A 20819-nucleotide genomic window follows, 5' to 3' on the forward strand; every position below is an offset into this window, starting at 1 on the left:
TCTCAGAAGTTACCCCTCTGCGCTGTATATAGTACCTGATTCTCTTTCATGGCACGGATGGTGCACTTATCTCCCTAAAGAAAGTCTACTAGTTAAACACAGTCCAGAGGAAAGGATTAGGGAAATACTGAGATGGAGAAAAAAGTGTTTTCAGATTCATTACTGTTTGCAAGCTATAAGAGGCACAGATCATTTGAGCAAGAATACGTAAAAGTGGAAATTATAAAACAATCTCATTAGGATGTAGGATAGACGGGTGTGTGCTGACTGCTTTTTTTCAGAGGCAAAGATGGGGTGAGGTCCGCTGGGGTGGCTCCAACTGTAGTCCCAGCTACTCAGGAGGCTGCGGCGGAAGGATCCCTTCAGCCCAGGAGTTCGAGGCTGCAGTGAGCTAAGATGGCACCACTGCACTCCAGCCTGGGTAACAGAGAGAGACCCCTTCTCTTCAAACAAACAAGCAAACAACAAAACAAAAGCATAAACAGAAAAAGGAGGGAAAGATCTGATGAAGTGAGACTTGAGTATATCTAGGAGTTGGTGAAGAAGGCTGAGATGATCAGAATTATCTATTGATATTGGTGCACCAATGGGCCCATCTTGATCCCTTTATCAGATGAGAATGCAAAATGATGCCATATACTGACTGGTACTTTCCCCCAGGCAACTCTGATTTGTTGATGGTTCATATCTTTAAAAAGTCATCAAGGTATCAGTGCTGTTTCTCAATTACAAATAAAACAAATTCAAGCTACACTCTTCTACTGGATATGCCATAACTTCTTAATTTTCTGTAATGGAAACTATCCTTTTGCCAACATCTACTCAGATGACTGGACTAATACAGTCATGCCTAGATCAACCTCAGGGATATGATCTGAGAAATTAGTCATAGGCCATTTCATCACTGTGCGAACATTTTAGAGAGTATTTAACACAAACCTAGATGGTATAGCCTACTCCACACCTAGGTTATATGGTGTAGCCCATTGCTTCCAGGCTACAAACCACTACAACATGTTACTGTATTGAATACTGTAGGGCAGTGGAACACACAGATAAGTATTTGTGTACTTAAACACAGAAAAGGTACAGTAAAAATACGGTATAATAGTCTTACAAAACCACGGTCGTATATGTGGTCAGTCGTTGACAGAAAGGTCCTTGTGTGAAGCACAACTGTAGTTCCAGTTTGAGCGTGACACCGTGTTGAAATTTTAAGAGTTAACCTGCCGGGCGCGGTGGCTCAAGCCTGCAATCCCACTGCTTTGGGAGGCCGAGGCGGGCGGATCACAAGATCAGGAGATTGAGACCATCCTGGCTAACACAGTGAAACCCCGTCTATACTAAAAAAAAAAAAAAAAAAAAAAAAAAAAAAAAAAATTAGCCGGGCGTGGTGGCAGACGCCTGTAGTCCCAGTTACTCCGAAGGCTGAGGCAGGAGAATGGCGTGAACCCGGGAGGCGGAGCTTGCAGTGAGCCGAGATCGCGCCACTGCACTCTAGCCTGGGAGACAGCAAGACTGTCTCAAAAAAAAAAAAAAAAAAAAAGAGTTAACCTGTATGGTGAGAGTACATGTGGTTCAGGTTGTTCATATACATATGGCATCACGTTGTTCATACATATTATTATACACTATTATAAAGTATTTTAAACTTCCATGCGCACTGCAATAAAACATGGGAAAATGTTAATGATTTATTAGAGGAAAATAACTGTTACGAATATTGAAGCCCATTCTAAAGATAGAACTATTGAAGCTAAAGAAAATGCCCTAGATAACTACTATAGGTATTGTAAAAACAGTTTCTCTGTGTTTTGAAAACCCAGAAGAGCATATTCAAAAACAAGAATGTACCATACGGAAAGGTATTGGCCATCTCAAAACTCTCACATCCGGCAAAGGACTTTGGTCTTCCCAAGATAGCCATCTGGTGGCGCCTAAGTCATTCTCCAGAACTTTGATGTGCCTAGCACATGAAAGCACCCATAAATAATGGCAGGAAAAAATTCACTCCAAATTTTCAAGATTATTGTTAGAAAATTTTCCTCAAGAAGCTCTATGGGTGGCTGAATCTTTTCTTCTCTGTGTTGATCATAACCCTCCAAAAAACTGAGGTTTCAGTTTTTTATCTCCAGTGCCGTTTGGGCAATTACAAATGGATTTTATTCAGTCCAAAATTTTTAAAAATTGAACGTGTTTCAACATATTTTCAAAAGTAAAATTGTGTAATTTTGGGTTGGACTGAAGCTTTCTCTTCTAAAAGTTTAATACTTTAAAGTATTGTTGTCAGATAGGGCTTCCTACAATGATGAAAAAGTTCTATATCTGTGCTGTCCAATTGGTAGGTATGACATGCCACGTGTGACTATTGAGCGTTGAAATAGGAATAGTACAACAGCTGTGTTACCAAAACATAATAACAAGTATTATTCAAAGCTTGCAGATTTTGTTGTTCCACGTGGGAAATACAAAACATTTAGCACTGTTAATGGACAGAGAAATCCACTTCAGTAGTGAAATTCTTAAGACTCTCCCATTAAAACACACACTTTTTGTTCTTATTCTCAAAATCTGAGAAAGCAGCACAAATGTATGGTCTTCTTTAAATCAACATTTGAAAACACCGTTGTAAAATTACAACTGAGACAGTGAAAGAGATCTGACCTAACCAATTCCATCTCTCTTCTAACCTCCAAGCTGTCCTTGTTCATTCCTGGTCATAGACTGACCTAACTTTGCGAGGAACTTATTTTAACTTAGTTCAGCTTTGAAACAAAGACAATAGCAGCCGTTTCCAAAACACACCAGCTTCCTGCCTGGAGACTAGACTGCTTTTGCAGGACTAACAAATTAGCCACAAGATTAGAAAAGTATGGTTTAGGAGTTATAGGCCGGGCGCGGTGGCTCAAGCCTGTAATCCCAGCACTCTGGGAGGTCGAGGCGGGTGGATCATGAGGTCAGGAGATCAAGACCATCCTGGCTAACATGGTGAAACCCCGTCTCTACTAAAAATACAAAAAACTAGCCGGGCGTGGTGGCGGGCGCCTGTAGTCCCAGCTACTCCGAAGGCTGAGGCAGGAGAATGGCGTGAACCCGGGAGGCGGAGCTTGCAGTGAGCCGAGATCGCGCCACTGCACTCCAGCCTGGGCGACACAGCAAGACTCCGTCTCAAAAAAAAAAAAAAAAAAAAAAAAAAGGAGTTATGCAGCTGGAGGCTGCAAGATTCTAAACCTCCCCAAATTGCTCCTGGGGATAACGTCACTATTGTAAAATCTAAGATCAGTGCTTGAGATATTTTGCAGACCCTGCACTCTATGGATCAGCAGGCACCACCCATAATGATAAACTGCCTCATCTGGTCTTGTGGCCCCCATCCAGGAATTGAGTCAACACAAGAGGACAACTTCGACTCCCTCTGATTCATCTCAAACCCGACCAATCAACTTTCCCAATCACTGGTCCCCTACCCACCAAATTATCCTTAAAAACTCCAATCCACTTGGGGAGACTGATTTGAATAATAATAAAATGAGTCTTCCCTCACAGCCAGCTCTGCATGCCCCTGTCTTGATAAATGGTTCTGTCTAGGCAGAGGGCAAGCTGAACCCATTGGGTGGTTACACATTTTCAAATTTTCAGAGCTTTCCTTAGACTAAAAATTTTACCATCACTCCTAAGATAATATGATCTATGATACAAAACTCGCCATAAAAAAGTTACTATATAGCACTACTATAGAAATCTATAAAGTGTTTCCTGCGTAGGAGTGCCGATTACAGTCAAGGCGCCCAGACGGAATGGCATGATTTTTTTTTTTTTTTTTTTTTTTTTTTTTTTGAGACGGAGTCTCGCTCTGTCGCCCAGGCTGGAGTGCAGTGGCACGATCTCGACTCACTGCAAGCTCCTCCTCCCGGGTTCACACCATGCTCCTGCCTCAGCCTCCCGAGTAGCTACAGGCGCCCACCGCCACGCCAGGCTAATTTTTTTTGTATTTTTAGTAGAGACCGGATTTCACCGTGTTAGTCAGAATGGTCTCGATCTCCTGATCTCGTGATCCGCCTGCCTCAGCCTCCCAAAGTGCTGGGATTACAGGCGTGAGCCACCGCACCCAGCCTCTAAATCTTTTTAATAAACTTTCACCCCTGCTCTAAGACTTGCCTTGGTCTTTCCTTCGCCTTATGCCCCTCAATCGAATTCTTTCTTCCTCCTGAGAAGGCAAGAATTAAAGTTGCTGCAGACTCCTTACAGATAATGGCACAGCTAATATGTTGAGATGGTCACACATGCATGTGTGAGGCCCTTCAAAATGTGAGCTGCAGTTAGAATTGGGAAGAGAAGGGAGTGGGGATGTGTATATTTTCTGATTCCCTTCCTCATCTCAGCTTTTAAAACTAGCTAAGTGCTGCTTCAAGTCAGCCAGACACGAAGGCTTCAATTTATTTAACACAATAAATAATTTATATTTGGATCCAAAGCTTACATTATGTTTTAATAAATGTTACCCTTAAAAAGTCAGAAACAGTAACAATGAGTCAATGAAATGCATACAAAGTAGGCCGGGCGTGGTGGCTCACGCCTGTAATCCCACCACTTTGGGAGGCCGCGGCGGGGAGTTCGAGACCAGCCTGACCAATATGGTGGAAACCCCGTCTCCACTGAAAAAAGAAAAAAAAAAAAAAATTAGCCGGACAGGGTGGCGCACACCTGTAATCCCAGCTACTCGGGAGGCTAAGGCAGGAGAATCGCTTGCACCTGGGAGGCAGAGATTGCACGTGAACCGAGATTGCGCCATTGCACTCTGCACTCCAGCCTGGGCGACAGGGTGAGACCCTGTTTCCAAAAAAAAAAAAAAGAAAAAAAAGGCATAAAAGGCGTACAAAGCCTAAAATCAGAGGAACAAGAGACAACTGATGGGGGAAAAGGAAAAAGGAGGAGATTGCGATGGGAAGAGAGTGGTGGGGAAATTCGTGGGGCAGTTTTCTTATTCTCTGAGTCTGTCCCTTGACCAAGGAACAGCTCAAAAAAGAAGGGATCTGAAGAAAATGATCTGTGGTTTCGCATTTGTTTTCTGTCTTTTTCTTTCTTGCTTGCTCTTCCAAAATACTGGGAATTGTAACCAATGTGATTGGGCTTGTTGATTTGGTGCCTTGTTCGTTTTTCGGGTTTTGGAATTCTGAGCCAGTCTGTGCTTCCCCAGCCTCTTTCATTTTGTCTTTCGTCTCCTGACACAACCACCCAGGATGGTGTCAAAGCCTTAGAGCAGAAATGAATCAATATTAAAAGCAAAATAGAGCTTGTTTTCCTTCGTTTCCATGTGAATTCGAAGAATTGATAGAGAATGGAAGTGCCACAAAACAAAAAACAAAACAAAATTGAGGCGAGTCATAGACATGACAGACATGGTTTTGCAAACAATGCCACAACCAGGAGAGGAAAAGTTTTGCAAACAATGCCACAACCAGGAGAGGAAAAAAGAAAAAAGAAAAAAGAAAAAAAAAAAAAACCTGGAGGTGCCGGGGATTGAACCCGGGGCCTCGTGCATGCTAAGCACGCGCTCTACCACTGAGCTACACCCCCCAATACGCACATTGCGCCAAAATATTTTTATGGCCCGTTCCTATTTTAGGGATGGCTAAGAAGCTTTATTTATTCGCTTTACTGCGTATTGTTTCCTGGCTACCTGAGAGAAGGAAAACTGAATATTATATCGAAAGTCCTGTGCTGGGCCTGGGATCTCCCACTGCAGGTCACCCTCTCGGACGCCAGCTCGACAGCCACCTGTTGGGGTTCATAAGGGAGCCGTTCTGCCTGGCTGCCCCCACAGAAAGGTCTGTGATGGAGGGATCTCTGCCTTGAAAGGTTGCCAGGAAACCGCGAGCACAATGCAGGAAGATAAAAAGAAAGCCCTAAACTCCGCCGTGGGAATTTAGGTCCAAGTGGGAGAGAAGACAGGAGGCGAATTGCAGATCGGCTTGGACCGGTCGTAGTTACTGCCCCCGCAGGTTCCCGCGCACAGCCTCGAGGTGGAGAACCTGCGCACGCTGAGTTTCGCCGGCTCTGAGGCTCGGGTGGTGAGTCGCCGAGATGCGTACTGGGAAGAGAAAGGAGCGAGAAGGACGCACCTGCGTTTATGGCGCCACCTCGCGGGGGGAATCCTCCACGGAATAAAAAGTATGCAGAAGCAAGGCGCTTTATGACTGCCTAAACCCTTCGTGCTCCTGGAGAGTTTTTAGACCTCTCCACTCTTTGGCACAACTGACCTCTCCACTCTTTGGCACACCGGCAGGCGCTTTCTGCCGTTCGCCAAACCTTGGTACGACAGTCAATCCAGAAATGAGCTTCTGGAGCAAATCCTAAATCCCTTTCTGTTTTCTTCTGATTCGCTGTCACCTTTAAGGGACCTGTTTCTCCTTGGAAACCTGAAAACAACATCTAGCTTATAGTACCTCCCCAGGTCCAGGGCTGGCCCTCCCGACCAGTCAGAGCCAGTTGGACTGTGCGCCTAGAGGTGGACAGACCGGGGAAACGACATACTGTATACGTACAATGCATGGGCCACAGGCGACCCTATGACCCAGAGATTAAAGAGACTTAGACTAAGTCTTTTGACTGGGTTCAGGTCACACTACTGCCGAAACACGGCACCTCGGCATTTGAGAAAACAACAGAAGCAGAAACGTCTCTTTCTCTGGGCGGGCAGTGAAGCGGACCATGAAAGCTAGCTGAGCTTCTCATTAAAGTAGATGATAAGACTGTCATTTCAGAGGGGAGGAAATGTACCTGGAGGAAAGAAATGAAGACACAGAGATGCCAAGGGGAATCTGAATAAACAGGCTTTGCTAAGTTCATCCCAGTTTATAACCATTAGATCATACCCCCTTTTGTCCAATTACACTTCTATGGGACTATCCACTTCTTCATCAAACCTAAGCATAAAAATATAGAAAGTCCTCACTTATTGTCAGCTGGTTCTTGGAAACTATTACTTTAAGCAAAACAAAACCAATTTTACCATAGACTAGAGTAATTGATACAACAAGAGTTCTATAGCAAATTTCAGGTCACAAAAACACCAAATTTTTAAATAAAGACTCTAAACATTTCTAATATTAAATATTGAAATAAATGTGAGCTACACATAAAGTTAAGATTAATAGAAACAATATAATGATTGACCTATTTTTGGTGAATCAGTGACTGCAGTTCTAGAGGTGGTGGGTTAGATCAAGGAATAAATGTTTGCGAAACATCAATTGTAGGGGGCAATTCCTACCAACACACAGTTCAAAAACAAGAATATGGCAGCTGGCTGATTGCTTTAGCACCATATCGTTTACTATAATGCATTTGTAGGATTATGGTATGCTTCCTGAATTTTGATTTTACAGTAACTTGTATTCATTCATGTATTTTTCAACCTGCTTACACCAATTCAAGGTCCTGGGTGGCTGAAGCCTAATTCCACTCCTCAGGAGGGAACAGGTGGCCATTCCAGCATAGGGCTGGCTCATACACACACACACACACACACACTCACTCACTCACACGTATGCTCGCGTGCTCTCTCTCTCTCACTCAGACTGATTACGTAGATATGCTAATGAACCTAATGTGCATATTTTTGGGATGTGGGAGGAAACTCACACAGACAGCGGCTTCCAGGAGAAATAGATATTTTTCTCATCAATGTTATAACAAAATGATGTTGAATGAAACAACATTATTCAAGAGTCTGCTGTACACAGATTTTCCTATTTCTTCTTCATTTCTGAAGGCTCCTGTGTCAATAAAATTTATGTTTAATAGATTCATATGCACTCTTGTTGCCCAGGCTGGAGTGCAATGGTGCGATCTCAGCTCACTGCAGCCTCCACCTCCTGGGTTCAAGCGATTCTTCTGCCTCAGCCTCCCACTTCAGCCTCCCGAGTAGCTGGGATTACAGGCACATGCCACCATGTCCCGCTAATTTTGGAATTTTAGTAGAGACAGCTGTTGGCCAGGCTGGTCTCGAACTCCTGACCTCAGGTGATCCACCTGCCTCGGCCTCCCAAAGTGCTGGGATTACAGGCGTGAGCCACCCTGTCCGGCCTGCTTTTTCCTTGTTAATCTATCTTTTGTTATGAAGTGTCAGCCATGAACCTGGCACTGGGTGGGAAAAGATGTTTTTCTGCCCTAGACCTTCCTATGAGTGCTTTTGGGACAACACTGCAGGAGTCCCCAAAGGTGAAAATTTACCCGGAAGAGTTAATAAAAACAAGTATCCCCAGGCCTTACCCCAGAGACTGAGATGCTGAGTGCTTTCAGAGTCTCCAGAAAAGGGCCCAGGAATCATTATGGGATCACAGATGTCGCAGCCAGATCATCTTCACATCTGTGGAATCTTGTGTTATTTACTATTTCCCAGTTGAATTTGATACTCAGGCCTAAGTTTGAAAACCACTGGGCCTGAAAATCTAGCCACAACAACAGAAATTGAAACTAGGATCTGGGGAAAGTTAGCAAGGGGAGGAGAAAGATTGGAAAGTATTACAAGAAAAACTTGGGACTGTAACATTCCCCCCAAACTGGGAAGGTCCCGGAAGACCAAAGACAGTCCAGCTTAATAAGCAGGTGAGTTTAGTAGGACTTAGATACAGGGTACTCCTGGGTGCGGCAGGACAGCTCTAGAGATCCATGCTGCCTCCTGTCTTAACTGTTTTTCAGTTAATTTTCTGGCTTTTTGCCTATTGTGTTTGAGCAATGAGACTTTTTTTCTTGGGAGGTTCTCAGATACTCTCTGGGATGTTTGTTCTCAAGGACACCTGCTCCTCTGCTGGGCATCGTGGCCTTGGCTCACCACCGGGCCTTCAGGGTTCAGGGAGTAGACATACACCCTTAAGTAACATGGTAGGTGATCTGTCACACTACAATCCACCCTGCCCCCCAGCTCTTACATTCTTTCTGCCAATCTTGTGTGAGACTCCCTGTGTAGGGTGCAAGGAAAGAACCATACAGGTCTATAACGTATAGCCGTGGCTTGTGCATACAGGCCACATCTACAGTATACGTAGCAGCACAAAAAGCAGAAGCTAACTACAATTATAATGTCTATTAGCAAAACATAATTCCCATAACTAGGGAAATTGTGTAACCAATTTGAGAATGATTAAAAGAAACCTAATTACGTTATATCATGGATCTGAGTTGACAAATGGTTTAAAGTATCTGTGACGTTATTCTCTAAATCAGGGAAATAGGTGGAACAGGTAGCACCTAGAAAGGCACATTTTGGGTCTTTGTCACGTTGGCGATTGAGCCTCTAGGTGGAGGCAATCCCTAGTGAGCCTGGGTTGCATTATCAGTGCTATTGTACAAGTCACTCCAGTTCTGTCAGGAGAAAGGCCAAGTATTTTAAGGCATATCACTATTATTTGATAGGGAGAGGTATCTGACTGGTTGTTGACTGCTTCGGAAGTTGCAGCTCAGTCTAGAAAGACATTACCAGCTGCCATGAGTAGCAGAAACAACCTATGGGCATAAACACAGGTGGTTAGTAGGAACACTCACGGGCATATTCACTCCTGGCAACATTATTATCATTGTGTTTTCTCCCATTGGCACTATTAGGGATGCCACTGTGGGCTTCAGGCCTGGATTATGAAACCACACATGACTTCTTTTCCTAGGAGCAGCCATAATAGCCAATTGATAAGTTTCCAGCCTTGCTCATGCTATCCATACTATAATTACTCCAGCAGGTATGGGTGCTGCCATATGTTGATAAAGTAAGTCTCTTGGAACTCTATCAAGGAGCACAGCTGGGACCACTGCCTCTGTGGCAGTTATCATGGCACCCTCCAGTACTATAAAACTAATCCAGTATGGAGGCACTTTCCAGCTCAGCTTCAGGTCCCTGTAGCCATCACCGCCTGGCAGATCCACTGGTGTTCTCAGGAACCTGTTTCACCATCTGCCTCAGGAGCATGGCTCAGTGTCTTTGAGGTAACCCTGAGAGTTTGTGGGACATGTCTTATAGGCCTTCCTTGCCAACCATTTATAAGGAGTGATGTCATGTGTGCTAGTGGGTGACTCATTTAAAGTTTGTATGGCTTTAGGGAGATTCTTAGTCCAGGAACTTAAAGAGCCATCCTGAAACAGTGCACACATCTGTGTCTTTAACAGCCCATTCTTTCTGTAAGTCCTGCCTCTGTTGGATTGTGGTTTTAAGTGGAACTTCCAGTCTATGTTTTCTTCTCCCTTTTCTTTTTTTTTTCCTGAGACAGAGTCTCGCTCTGTAGCCCAGGCTGGAATGCAATGGCGCGATCTCAGCTCACTGCAACCTCCGCCTCCCGGGTTGAAGCAATTCTCCTACCTCAGCCTCCCAAGTAGCTGGGACTACAGGCGTGCACCACCATGCCTGGCTAATTTTTGTATTTTTAGTAATGATGGGGTTTCACCACGTTGGCCAGACTGCTCTCAAACTCCTGACTTCAAGTGATCCACCCGTCTCGGCCTCCCAAAGTGCTGGGATTACAGGCATGAGCCACTGTGCCTGGACCAGTCTATGTTTTCTTTTGATGCCCAGTGTTGGGTATCTTTGCTAGACCTATCAATGTACCAGGGCCTAGAAGATATTGGCGGGGTACCCTTATATATGGTGGTTGGCCTGATAGGTGGCTCCACTGCCATGTTGGCTCCCTCCCATAACTGAGACCAAAACCCTACAGGTACCATTCCCATTGGTTGCTTTTGCCCCAAACCTAAATTCATCCCTGTGACATCTCTGGTGATTACTAATACAGCAATAGAGTCTCTAGTGCTTGGGCTTGTTTCACCAATATTTTTGTTTTGTCAAATGCCTCTTGCTCTATTTATGTCATCTCATTTTTTACCTGTCTTTATTAGGTTATATAATGGGTGGAGTATTTGTGACAGATGAGGAATGAATATCCTCCAGTAGCCAGTAAACCTAGGAAAACCTGGAGCTGCTCTACTGTCTGGAGAGCAGGCTACTGCGCTGTCTTATCAATGACAGCTTTGGGTATGTTTCACATCATACCCAACCAGGTAACTCTTAGGAATTTGACAACCATGCCAAGCCCCTGTATCTTTTTGGGGTTGACTTCCTATCCCTCCTTCAGGCTGTCCAAAACAGTTTGTAGGGTAGTCTCCAAATCTGTAGGAGACTCTGAGGTTAGCACGTTATCATTAATATAGTGAAACAGGGAGACCAAGGCAGGCAAAAAGATTATAGACAGCTCCTGTGCAATCATACTGTGACAGATGGTGGGGCTTTGCAGGTGCCCTTGTGGCTGCACCTGGAAAGTCCATTCTTGGCCCTCCTAAGTGGAGGCAAACTGGTCTTGTGAATTTTCAGCTAAAGGAATATTGGAAAAGGTATTAATGAAGTCAATCACAGCATGGATACTTCCCAGCTTTGGTACTGCTTGCTTTAGCAGTTGAGCAATATTGGATACAGCTGCATGTACAGGGAGTACCACTTTGTTCAGCTAGCGGTAATCCACCATCCTCTTCCCGGCATCACCTGGCTTCTTCACAGGCCACACAGGGCTGCTGTAGGGGCTCTGGGCCAGTCTGACTATTTGTACCTTATGTAGTTTCTGGATTGTTTGGGTGATTTCAGAGAGTCATCCCGAGAGCAGGCAGTATTGTTTCATGTTCATTACCTGCAAGTATACAGGTGCCCATTTGGCTCGTCCCCTTTTTCCTTTTGATTACTCTCTGGACCTGGTCCTTATTTTTATCCAGCTCACTGAGGTCTGCCAATGCTTCCCCCATATCATAGATTTCATTTCCCACTAAGAGGCTCAGAAGTATGACCAATGCCCTATATTATTATAAATGCCATTTTTAAAATTGGAAATGACCCAGACATTCAACAAGTACTTAAAACAATTTTAAGCTTTTAAACTACACAAAAAGTTCACCTGCAAGCATTTATCTCTTACATTTACTCAATTTATTAATTTTTAGCAGTTTACCTAGATTATTCATGGGAACGAAGACATTAAACAAAGTTACTCATCATTCTGAATTATTTTTCTGTTAAACTGTGAATGTCAGGTGTTCACCTAGGCAAGAACTTTAAACACATGGGCATTTTTGCCAATAACTCAGGAAGTTTAGCTGTTTTCACTGAGCTAACAATATTAAATTAGTCATACTTACCAAAAAATCACACAAAGATCATTCTGTTTTTGGCTGGGTTTACAGACTTATGGCCTTTATGTCAAACCCTGACACCTTAAAATATCTAGCAGAGGCAAATGTAAAACTAATTGGTAAACTGAGACAAAAACGTATGCTGACAATTCTGAAGACATTTCTATTTTTATTTTACCAATAATTTTAAAGCCAGATTATTTATTAAATATTACTAAATTCATATGAACTTGAAAAGCATTTGGACTTAATTTATGAGTACTCATTTATGTATAAGCCATTTGGTAGTATGCTAGGCATAACACGTAATATACATACATACACATTTAAGCATGTATATATACACACAAATCAATATCCAACAGCTTTTACTTGGAACCATAGCCAGGAGACAACATCATAAATTTATTATTTTACAAAAGATAGCTGGATCAGGCCAGGTACAGTGGCTCAAACCTGTAATCCTAGCACTTTAGGAGGCCGAGGCGGGAGGATCACCTGAGGTGAGGAGTTGGAGACCAGCCTGGCTAACATGGTGAAACCCCGTTTCTACTAAAAATACAAAAAATTAGCTGGGAGTGGTGATGCACTCCTGTAATCCCAGCTTCTCAGAGGCTCAGGTAGGAGAATTGCTTGAACTTGGGAGACGGGGGTTGCAGTGAGCTGAGATCTTACAATTGCACTCCAGATTGGGCAACAAGAGCGAAACTCTGTCTCAAAAAAACAAAAAAAAGCTGGATCCAAATTATTTTTCACAAAATTGAGACCTCTTCACATGACTAAACTTTGTTTGCACTGATAGGTAATCCAATAAAGACTGTGCAACAAAATTTTGGGTAAACCAGTTTCTATAGCAGTTTGGTTTTTAAAATCCTCATTTATCCCATCTCCTTTTTTTCTCTGCTTCAAATGAGTTTCATTGTTTACATTTTAGTAAGAACTGGCTATACTGTAGAGAAAAGTAAAATCTCCAAGTGGCTTTGAATTAGTTAGTTTTATTTCAACACCAGTAGCTTAATAATGGCATATTCTAATGTTGGGGTGATCACACCCAACACCAGGTCATGGGGGCAACAAAGTCCGGCAGAGTCAAAGGAATGAGAAAAAACAGTTTGAGAGAGAAAGTGAGACTGGTGGCCATCGCGAGGGTGAATGCTGTGAAGTATGGAGGCTGTGAAAGACCTGAGCAATGGGGGCCCACTCTATTTATTGGTGCTCAAACAAAGAAACAGGCGGTGAGGATGTGGGGGTTGAAAGGAAATGGTGTGTCAAGTAAATGAGAAACATATGGCTACTTGAGACAATGGGAGTGCTAGAAGCAAGGAGCCAGCAAGTCTAGCAGACATGCAAGCCCTGCCTCAGCTTCTCCCCCAACACTCAGCTTTTCTCCCAACATTTGAGGCAGGGCGCAGTGTCTCATACCTGTAATCCCAGCACTTTGGGAGGCCGAGGTGGGCGGATCACAAGGTCAGGAGTTTGAGACCAGCCTGGCCAATATGGTGAAACCCCATCTCTACTAAAAATACAAAACTTAGCTGGGCATGGTGGCGGGTGCCTGTAATCCCAGCTACTTGGGAGGCTGAGGCAGGAGAATAGCTTGAACTCAGGAGGAAGAGGCCGCAGTGAACTGAGATCACTGCACTCCAGCCTGGGTGAAAGAGCAAGAATCTGTCTCTAAATAAATAAATAGCATATTCAAAATAGGCAGAAACAAAAAATAGAGAAATAGAGAGTTTTAGGAGACTCTTCTTAACTCTATAGTTGCAGCTTAACCATTTGAGATCTGAATTTTTTTTGTTGTAATTTTCCCATCAGTTTAAAAATGTGCACAAGAAAGGACCACACATAATAGGTAACCAGCTGGAGTCCTAAAAAAGCTGGCATTCCTTTGAATTTTTGCAGGCGTTTCTACCCTTTCTCCCTTTCCTGCTCTAATGCTTTCTCAGGGGCCAGCCTTATTGCAACAATAGCACATTTGCTATCCTTATCCTACTTTAATATCTTAGCCTCTTGCAATATGCACTTAGTCCCTGCCACATTTTCTGAGTCTCCCTATACTTGCGCAGCAGTCCACAAAGGTTGAGCGGTGGAGCAATTCCACCCCACCTGCATGTTGCTGACCACCCAGGATTCCCCCTGCAGATGCCGTTTCCTGACTCATCCTCTGGTCTCTCAGCTCCTGTTTGTGAGGCCAATTGTTATGAGAAAACTTGGGACTGTAATGTCCCCCTAAATTGGGAAGGAGCCGAGAGACCAAAGAATGACTCAGACAAGTACAGCTTGACAAGTAGATGAGTTTATTAGGACTTACACACAGGGTACTCCTGGATGTAGCAGGACAGCTCTAGAGATCCATGCAGCCTCCTGTCTCTAAACGACTTTTTTTTTTTTTTTAAACCAAGTCTCACTCTGTCTCCCAGGCTCCCAGTATAGTGCTGTCATCTCGGCTCACTGCAGCCTCCGCCTCCTGGGTTCAAGTGATTCTCCTGCCTCAGCCTTCTGAGTAACTGGGATTACTGGCACCCACCACCCTGCCCTGGTAATATTTGTATTTTTAGTAGAGACAGGGTTTCACTATGTTGGCCAGGCTGGTCTCGAACTCCTGGGCTCAAACAATCCACCCCTCTCGGCCTCCCAGAGTGCTGGGATTACAGGCGTGTGCCACTGCACCCAGCCTCTAAACTGCTTTCAAACTTATTTTCAGGTTATTTGTCTACTGTGTTTGAGTGATGAAACTGTTTTTCTTAGTAGGTTCCTAGATACTCTCCTGGATGTTTGGGTTCTCAGGGACACCTACTCCTTGGCTGGGCACCATGGCCTTGGCTCACCACCTGGCTCTCAGGATTCAGGCAGTGGACATACATCCTTACATAATCTGGTGGAGGACTCATCACACTACAGAAGGGAAAAGAGGAAACCCATGAGCAGCAGACAGAAGAAGAGGTGAGAGGCAGTGTGCTGGGGAGTGGAGACTCAAGGATGCTCAGGATTTGGGTGCTCAGATCTGTATGTGTCCCAGGCCCCCAGTGCATCTGTGCTTCCTCCAGGTAGTACAGAAGAATGAATGCCCCTTGTTCTAAAGTGAGGCAACAGAAGGTGTCAATCCTTCGAGTTCAGTTGTTCACAAAGCGAAGGTGCATCAGAATCATCTGGATGGCTTGTTGAAACATATATTGGGAACATCCATTGGAATTTCTGATTTAGTGGGCCTGGGGTAGGGCCCAAGAATTTGCAGTTCTAACAGGTTTCCAGATTATACTGATGGTGATCCGTGGACCAAATTCCAGAACCTCTTACAACAGACCCGGCTTGTCTTGCCTGAGACTTTTGTGACTCACTGAGTCTCTGGATGGGCTCAGCATTTTCTCAGGTCCATCTCCTAAACTGTATGTTTGAAGTTCGTTAGTCACATACACCTGCTCTTTGAAACTGTCACAGGGAAGCCAACCCATCTGGTTGTCAGGGAGCAGCGGTAAATGCTCTCACAAGAGGCAAGCCTGCTTAGGGCTGGGCAGCTCCGGTTGCAGAAGGAAACACCAATTTAGCATGTTTGCTTGCTTGCTTTTTTTGCCTGCTTATTTTTAGCACATCTAGTTGAGAATCCAAAATAACAAAATAATAAGACAGACCAGTCAAATGTGTACACTTTACAAGATTCTCAAAACAACAACAACAACAAAGTTTCTGAGTTTAGGAATCTAAGTGGCCTCTACAAAGATCTGAAGTTCAAGTTCTGATCCCTGTGCACCCAAATTACATCTTTCTCCTCCAGGTAGAAAGCTATCAAAATCCAGCTTTTTCCTGGGCACGCTCTTATAGCATATGCAGCTGGCTCTTCTGCTACTGTCACACTGCTATTGCATAAAAAGGAGTCTTGGCCGGGCGCAGCGGTTCACACCTGTAATCCCAGCACTTTGAGAGACCGAGGTGGGTGGATCTCCTGAGGTCAGGAGTTGGAAACCAGCCTAGCCAACATGGTGAAACCCCGTCTCTACTAAAAATACAAAAATTAGCCTGGTGTGGTGTGGTAGGCACCTGTAATCCCAGCTACTAGGGAGGCCAAGGCAGGAGAGTCGCTTGAACCTGGGAGGTGGAGGTTGCAGTGAGCCGAGATTGCACCATTGCACTCCAGCCTTAGCGACAAGAGCTAGACTCCAAAGAGCGAAATTTCGTCTTAAAAAAAAAATAAGTCTCAAGCGCAGAACCATGAAAGAGCTACAGTTGTCATACAATTGGAGAGCTAATGATTCAACATTTTGTTAATCATTGACCTTGTTCTCTGTCCTACTCTAAGGAGGGCGTAATGTGTGTCTCCTGCAATCGGTCAGTAGGAACAATGCTTAAGGTCTAAACTAGCAGAGACTTTAGTGGTAAAAAACAAAGAAGGAACTTATTTCAACTGGAGAAAGAAGGTGGATGCTGCAGGATTCAGAGACTTTACGGATTTTAAAAGCAACAAAGATGGAACGTGTCCTCAGGAAAAAACGAACACACAGGTAGTGTAAGAGATGTGGATATTGCCTTTCACCAAACTTATTAGATAGAGGAGAAGCAGGAATTACGCTTGTTTGTTTGTTTTTGTTTGTGGAAGTAGGATGGTATCCAGAAGGGGATGAAGCTGTTCGGTTTTGGACAAGAATTTAAAATACTTAAGGGCAACTTCATGAAAATGTCTGATAAACATGATCTGTGGATCAGCCATTGCACTCCAGCCTGGGCGACAGAGCGAGACTCCGTCTGAAAAAAACAAACAAAAAAATAAGTTGGTAAGGATGTATTTTTTTGTCTATGTTCTGTTTCAACTTATGTAGATTGTTGTAAATTGATGTAAACCACGTGAGAGGAAAATGTGAATATAAAAATGCAAAGCCCTAACATTTGCTCACACACACACAAATCTTCTGAAATTTCATTGTTTTCCCCTTTTCTCCCTTTAAAGACAGACCTATTATTATCTAGGGACAGTGAAAATGAGAAAAGGAGAATAAAAGGGAACAAAATGCAAGAAAGGAAGCTAAGCACATATTTCTGGGTATATTTTCAGAAGACACAGGATGCAAAGTACAAGTGGAAAAGAAAGTGAGGATGGAGCCAAAGTTGAGACAATAAAGGGGGCAGAAATAAAAGAAGGAAAATGGAGCCAGTCAGAAATTGCCCTTCTCTGAGCAGAAGAAACTGTAGAGAGTAGTTCTGAATGATAACCAGGTAAAGGAGATCAGAAATAGAGTGAGATGCAGGTTAGGAGGCTTAACATTTTCAGGTTAGCAAGGTGAGATTTAAAAGGAGAGGAAAAAAAATCTCCATGAACTCTCAGTTCTTATTTTTATTTTAGAATTAAAGCCCTATGAGAAACATGACAATTGTATTTTAGCTCACAAAGATCTCAAACCCTAATATTGTCACTATTCAGGATCTAAATCTTTTAGCTCTGTTGTGGCCTCTCTGGAGGAAGGATTAGGACCGTGAATCATGGTATCAGCCATAGCTGTCCTTGGGCAGTTCCAGAAGATGTCCTAAGCCCTAGGAGACCTGATTCCAATTCATTAAAAACGTGAGCCACATATATTTTTTCAGCAGTAAGTGTCCCAATGCTGATGATGAAGATGAGAAAATACTTTCCAGTAACTTAATTTTTTTTCAGTTTCAATACTTTCAATATATCCAGTTTCAATAATCGCATATAACTTCAAATGTTTGGCTTTAATTGAAAATGTTCACCAAACTTTGAAAATGGGGAGGGGGAGTTGCACTTATCGGAGTTCTATGTATGTTTATTGCATCACACACTTAGAATGTGTATTGTACAGGTTCGTTTCCAGTTATTTAAAGGGATTGAGAACTTCAAGATTCAATCTGAGTGGAGACTGACATATAAATACAGACTTACAGAATTGGGATCATACTGCGTATGTTTTTGTTGTTTGCTTTATTCTCAACATTGTATTCAGAGCATCTTCCCATGTTATTAAAAATTATTTTAGAAAGGAGAATCCTCTTCAGTTTTTACATTTCATGGCGTTATTTGTTCATCATGGCGATATTATGTTTCGTTAATGGTTGCTGCATAGACAGGGCGCGGTGGCTGGGTCTTGTAATCCTAGCACTTTGGAAGGCAGAGACGAGTGGGTCTCTTGAGTCCAGGAGTTCTCGACCAGCTTGGGCAATATGGGGAGACCCCGGCTCTACAAATACAAAAAAATTAGCTGGGCGTGGTGGCACGCGCCTGTAGTCCTAGCTACTCAGGAGGCTGAGAAGGGAGGATCCCTTGAGCCCGGGAGGTCGAGGCTGCAGTGAGCCCTTATAATGTCACTGCACTCCAGCCTGGTTGACGGAGTGAGACCCTGTCTCAAAAATAATAATAATAATAATAATAATCATAGGCCGGACGCAGTGGCTCACACCGGTAATCCCAGCACTTTGGGAGGCCGAGGCGGGCGGATCACTTGAGGTCAGGAGTTCCATACCAGCCTGGCCCAACATAGTGAAATCCCATCTTTACTAAAAATACAAAAATTAGCCGGGTGTGGTGGCGCACGCCTGTAGTCTCGGCCGTTCGTGAGGTTGAGACAGGAGAATCGCTTCCGAGAGGCGGAGCTTGCAGTGAGCCGAGATCGCGCCACTGCACTCCAGCTTGGGTGACAGAGCGAGACTCTGTCTCAAAAACAAAACAACAACAACAAAATAATAATAATAATTGCCGTATCTTTGGGCAATCGTGGCAGTTTTTACAGTAGAGATTAAGCTACCTTTCTAAAATGCAGTGGGACATTTTTGTTGCTTTCGTGCTCTGCAACAGTTTATGTAATCCTATATTGGAATAACAAGAAGCACATGATATTATTCCACATCTTGTACTCATGCTAGTTCATTTTCCATGCCACTCTGTGGCGTCTTCCTCCTCAGTGTGTCCGGGTCCCTGAGCAAAGCCCAAAGTAGGCACTCTAAAAATTTTGACTGAATATTCGGCGATAATTTGAGCTTTGTTTTCACCCCAAAGAAAATACTATAGAAGAAAACACTAGGAAAAATAGGAGAAGTTGATGGGAAAGATTCTCTTTGTTGAAACGAGTGTAGGGTTCAGGAAGGGAGAAATTTTGCTTTGATTTCATTGTGTTAGAATAACATGTCATTTTGAAGGAACCAAAAATATACTGTGTATTGGACAGACTGGTGTTATGGTTCTACTTCAGGGTTGGACGTCTCATATCTTTCCTATCCCATCCACACTTTTGGTGACTGGGGGGTTCCCCCAAACACGCTATTGCTCTGTGGATTAATCCACAGCGAGCTGGTGACGCGTTCTTGTCAAGACCAAATCAAACTTGGGAAGTCTTCAAGTCAAGAATGGAAGTCACCAAGCTCCATTAAAATAAACAGTATATGTGAACTGAATAACCTACTTTGTTCCGCCTTGCGCCAACCCTGCACTTCCAACAGTACCATCTTCGAAGCTTCCTGGCCATCATTCCTTTCACACCCCTCACTTCCCGAAAGTGCCTTCTGTGGGCTCTCTCAACCTTCTCTTGATTGTTTCCCCTATGGGTTGCAGCATCAGTTCAGAACTGAAAATCTCCCTATCCCACATCTCGAAGTCATTAAAGATTTCAACAGGATTCACATTGATGACCCATCTAACTGCTCGTCCTCTCACAGTTTCTGACAACTGTGTATTAGTTTTTGCAAGTTTTAGAGGGTGTTGTAAATAGTTTTTAGCTGTTAGTGAATTTTAATTTCAAACGAGGAACTTTTTATTAAGCTGGATCTTTGAAGTCAGCGCTTAAAAAGCCCCCTTCCCCACCACGTTACATTCTCTTTGTGTCTTATGTAAGGATCCCTCTCCGGCGGTTGGCCGCGTGGCCTAATGGATAAGGCGTCTGATTCCGGATCAGAAGATTGAGGGTTCGAGTCCCTTCGTGGTCGTCGTTTTTCATTCGCTGGTCTGAAAGATGTTTATTGAGTTAGAGCGTTTTCCCTCTTCTTGCTCCGGTCTCGCTGCCAATTAACAACTAAAGGTATAAAGAGTATATACAGCGTGCCCGCCCTGTGACAAGTGCTTTATAAAAGAACAAAGCAGAAATAGCACTTGGCCTCAAAGAGCTTACTTTCTACTGGACCTAACAGTTGAAATCAAGCAAACGCTGGGAAGAAAAAAATAAAAATAAAAACAAAAACAAAAAACTGGTTTCCACTCCTGTGGAAGAAGTAAGTAGGAGGATAAAATAAAAAATAAGGGATGGGGGCTTCTTTAGGAAGCATCCATCCTCCTGGAGGTACTGAAGAAATGCTGTTTAGCTGGAAAATGAGTATTTTTCAGGCAGAAGGAATAGCATTTGTTAATTCACTGAGAATCTGAAATCACTAAGTATTTGCAAAGTTCAGGTTGCTGAACGCTTGTGTGTATGTGTTTGGAGCTGGGGGTGGGGGGCGGGGGAAGCAGTGGAAATCACTACAGAGAAAATCAACAAAAAGAGACAAAGTGAGTTAAATTTCTGGGAACAAGCTCTCTCACAGAAATTCTCTATGGCTGAGACTCTGAACATGATTTAAAATTAGTGTTCTCCAGATTTTCACTAGCTACCAAAAAAGGTAACTGTCATCACCAGGCAAATTGTCATCACTTAAGCCTAAAGGCAGAAACCACCAAAAGCTTTAATCCA

The 20819-nt window shown here is 43.5% G+C and overlaps 2 non-coding genes across 2 annotated transcripts; one reads left to right on the forward strand and one right to left on the reverse strand.

Annotated features, from left to right (window-relative positions):
* Positions 1-5505: 5505 nt before the first annotated feature.
* Positions 5506-5577, reverse strand: TRNAA-AGC. The gene has a single exon. It is a non-coding gene; the product is annotated as a tRNA-Ala (tRNA).
* A 14432-nt stretch (positions 5578-20009) lies between these two features.
* Positions 20010-20082, forward strand: TRNAR-CCG. Its single transcript has one exon. It is a non-coding gene; the product is annotated as a tRNA-Arg (tRNA).
* The last annotated feature ends 737 nt before the right edge of the window (positions 20083-20819 follow it).

This window comes from Rhinopithecus roxellana, chromosome 4, assembly GCF_007565055.1.
Source record: "Rhinopithecus roxellana isolate Shanxi Qingling chromosome 4, ASM756505v1, whole genome shotgun sequence".
Classification (NCBI taxonomy): Eukaryota; Metazoa; Chordata; class Mammalia; order Primates; family Cercopithecidae; genus Rhinopithecus; species Rhinopithecus roxellana.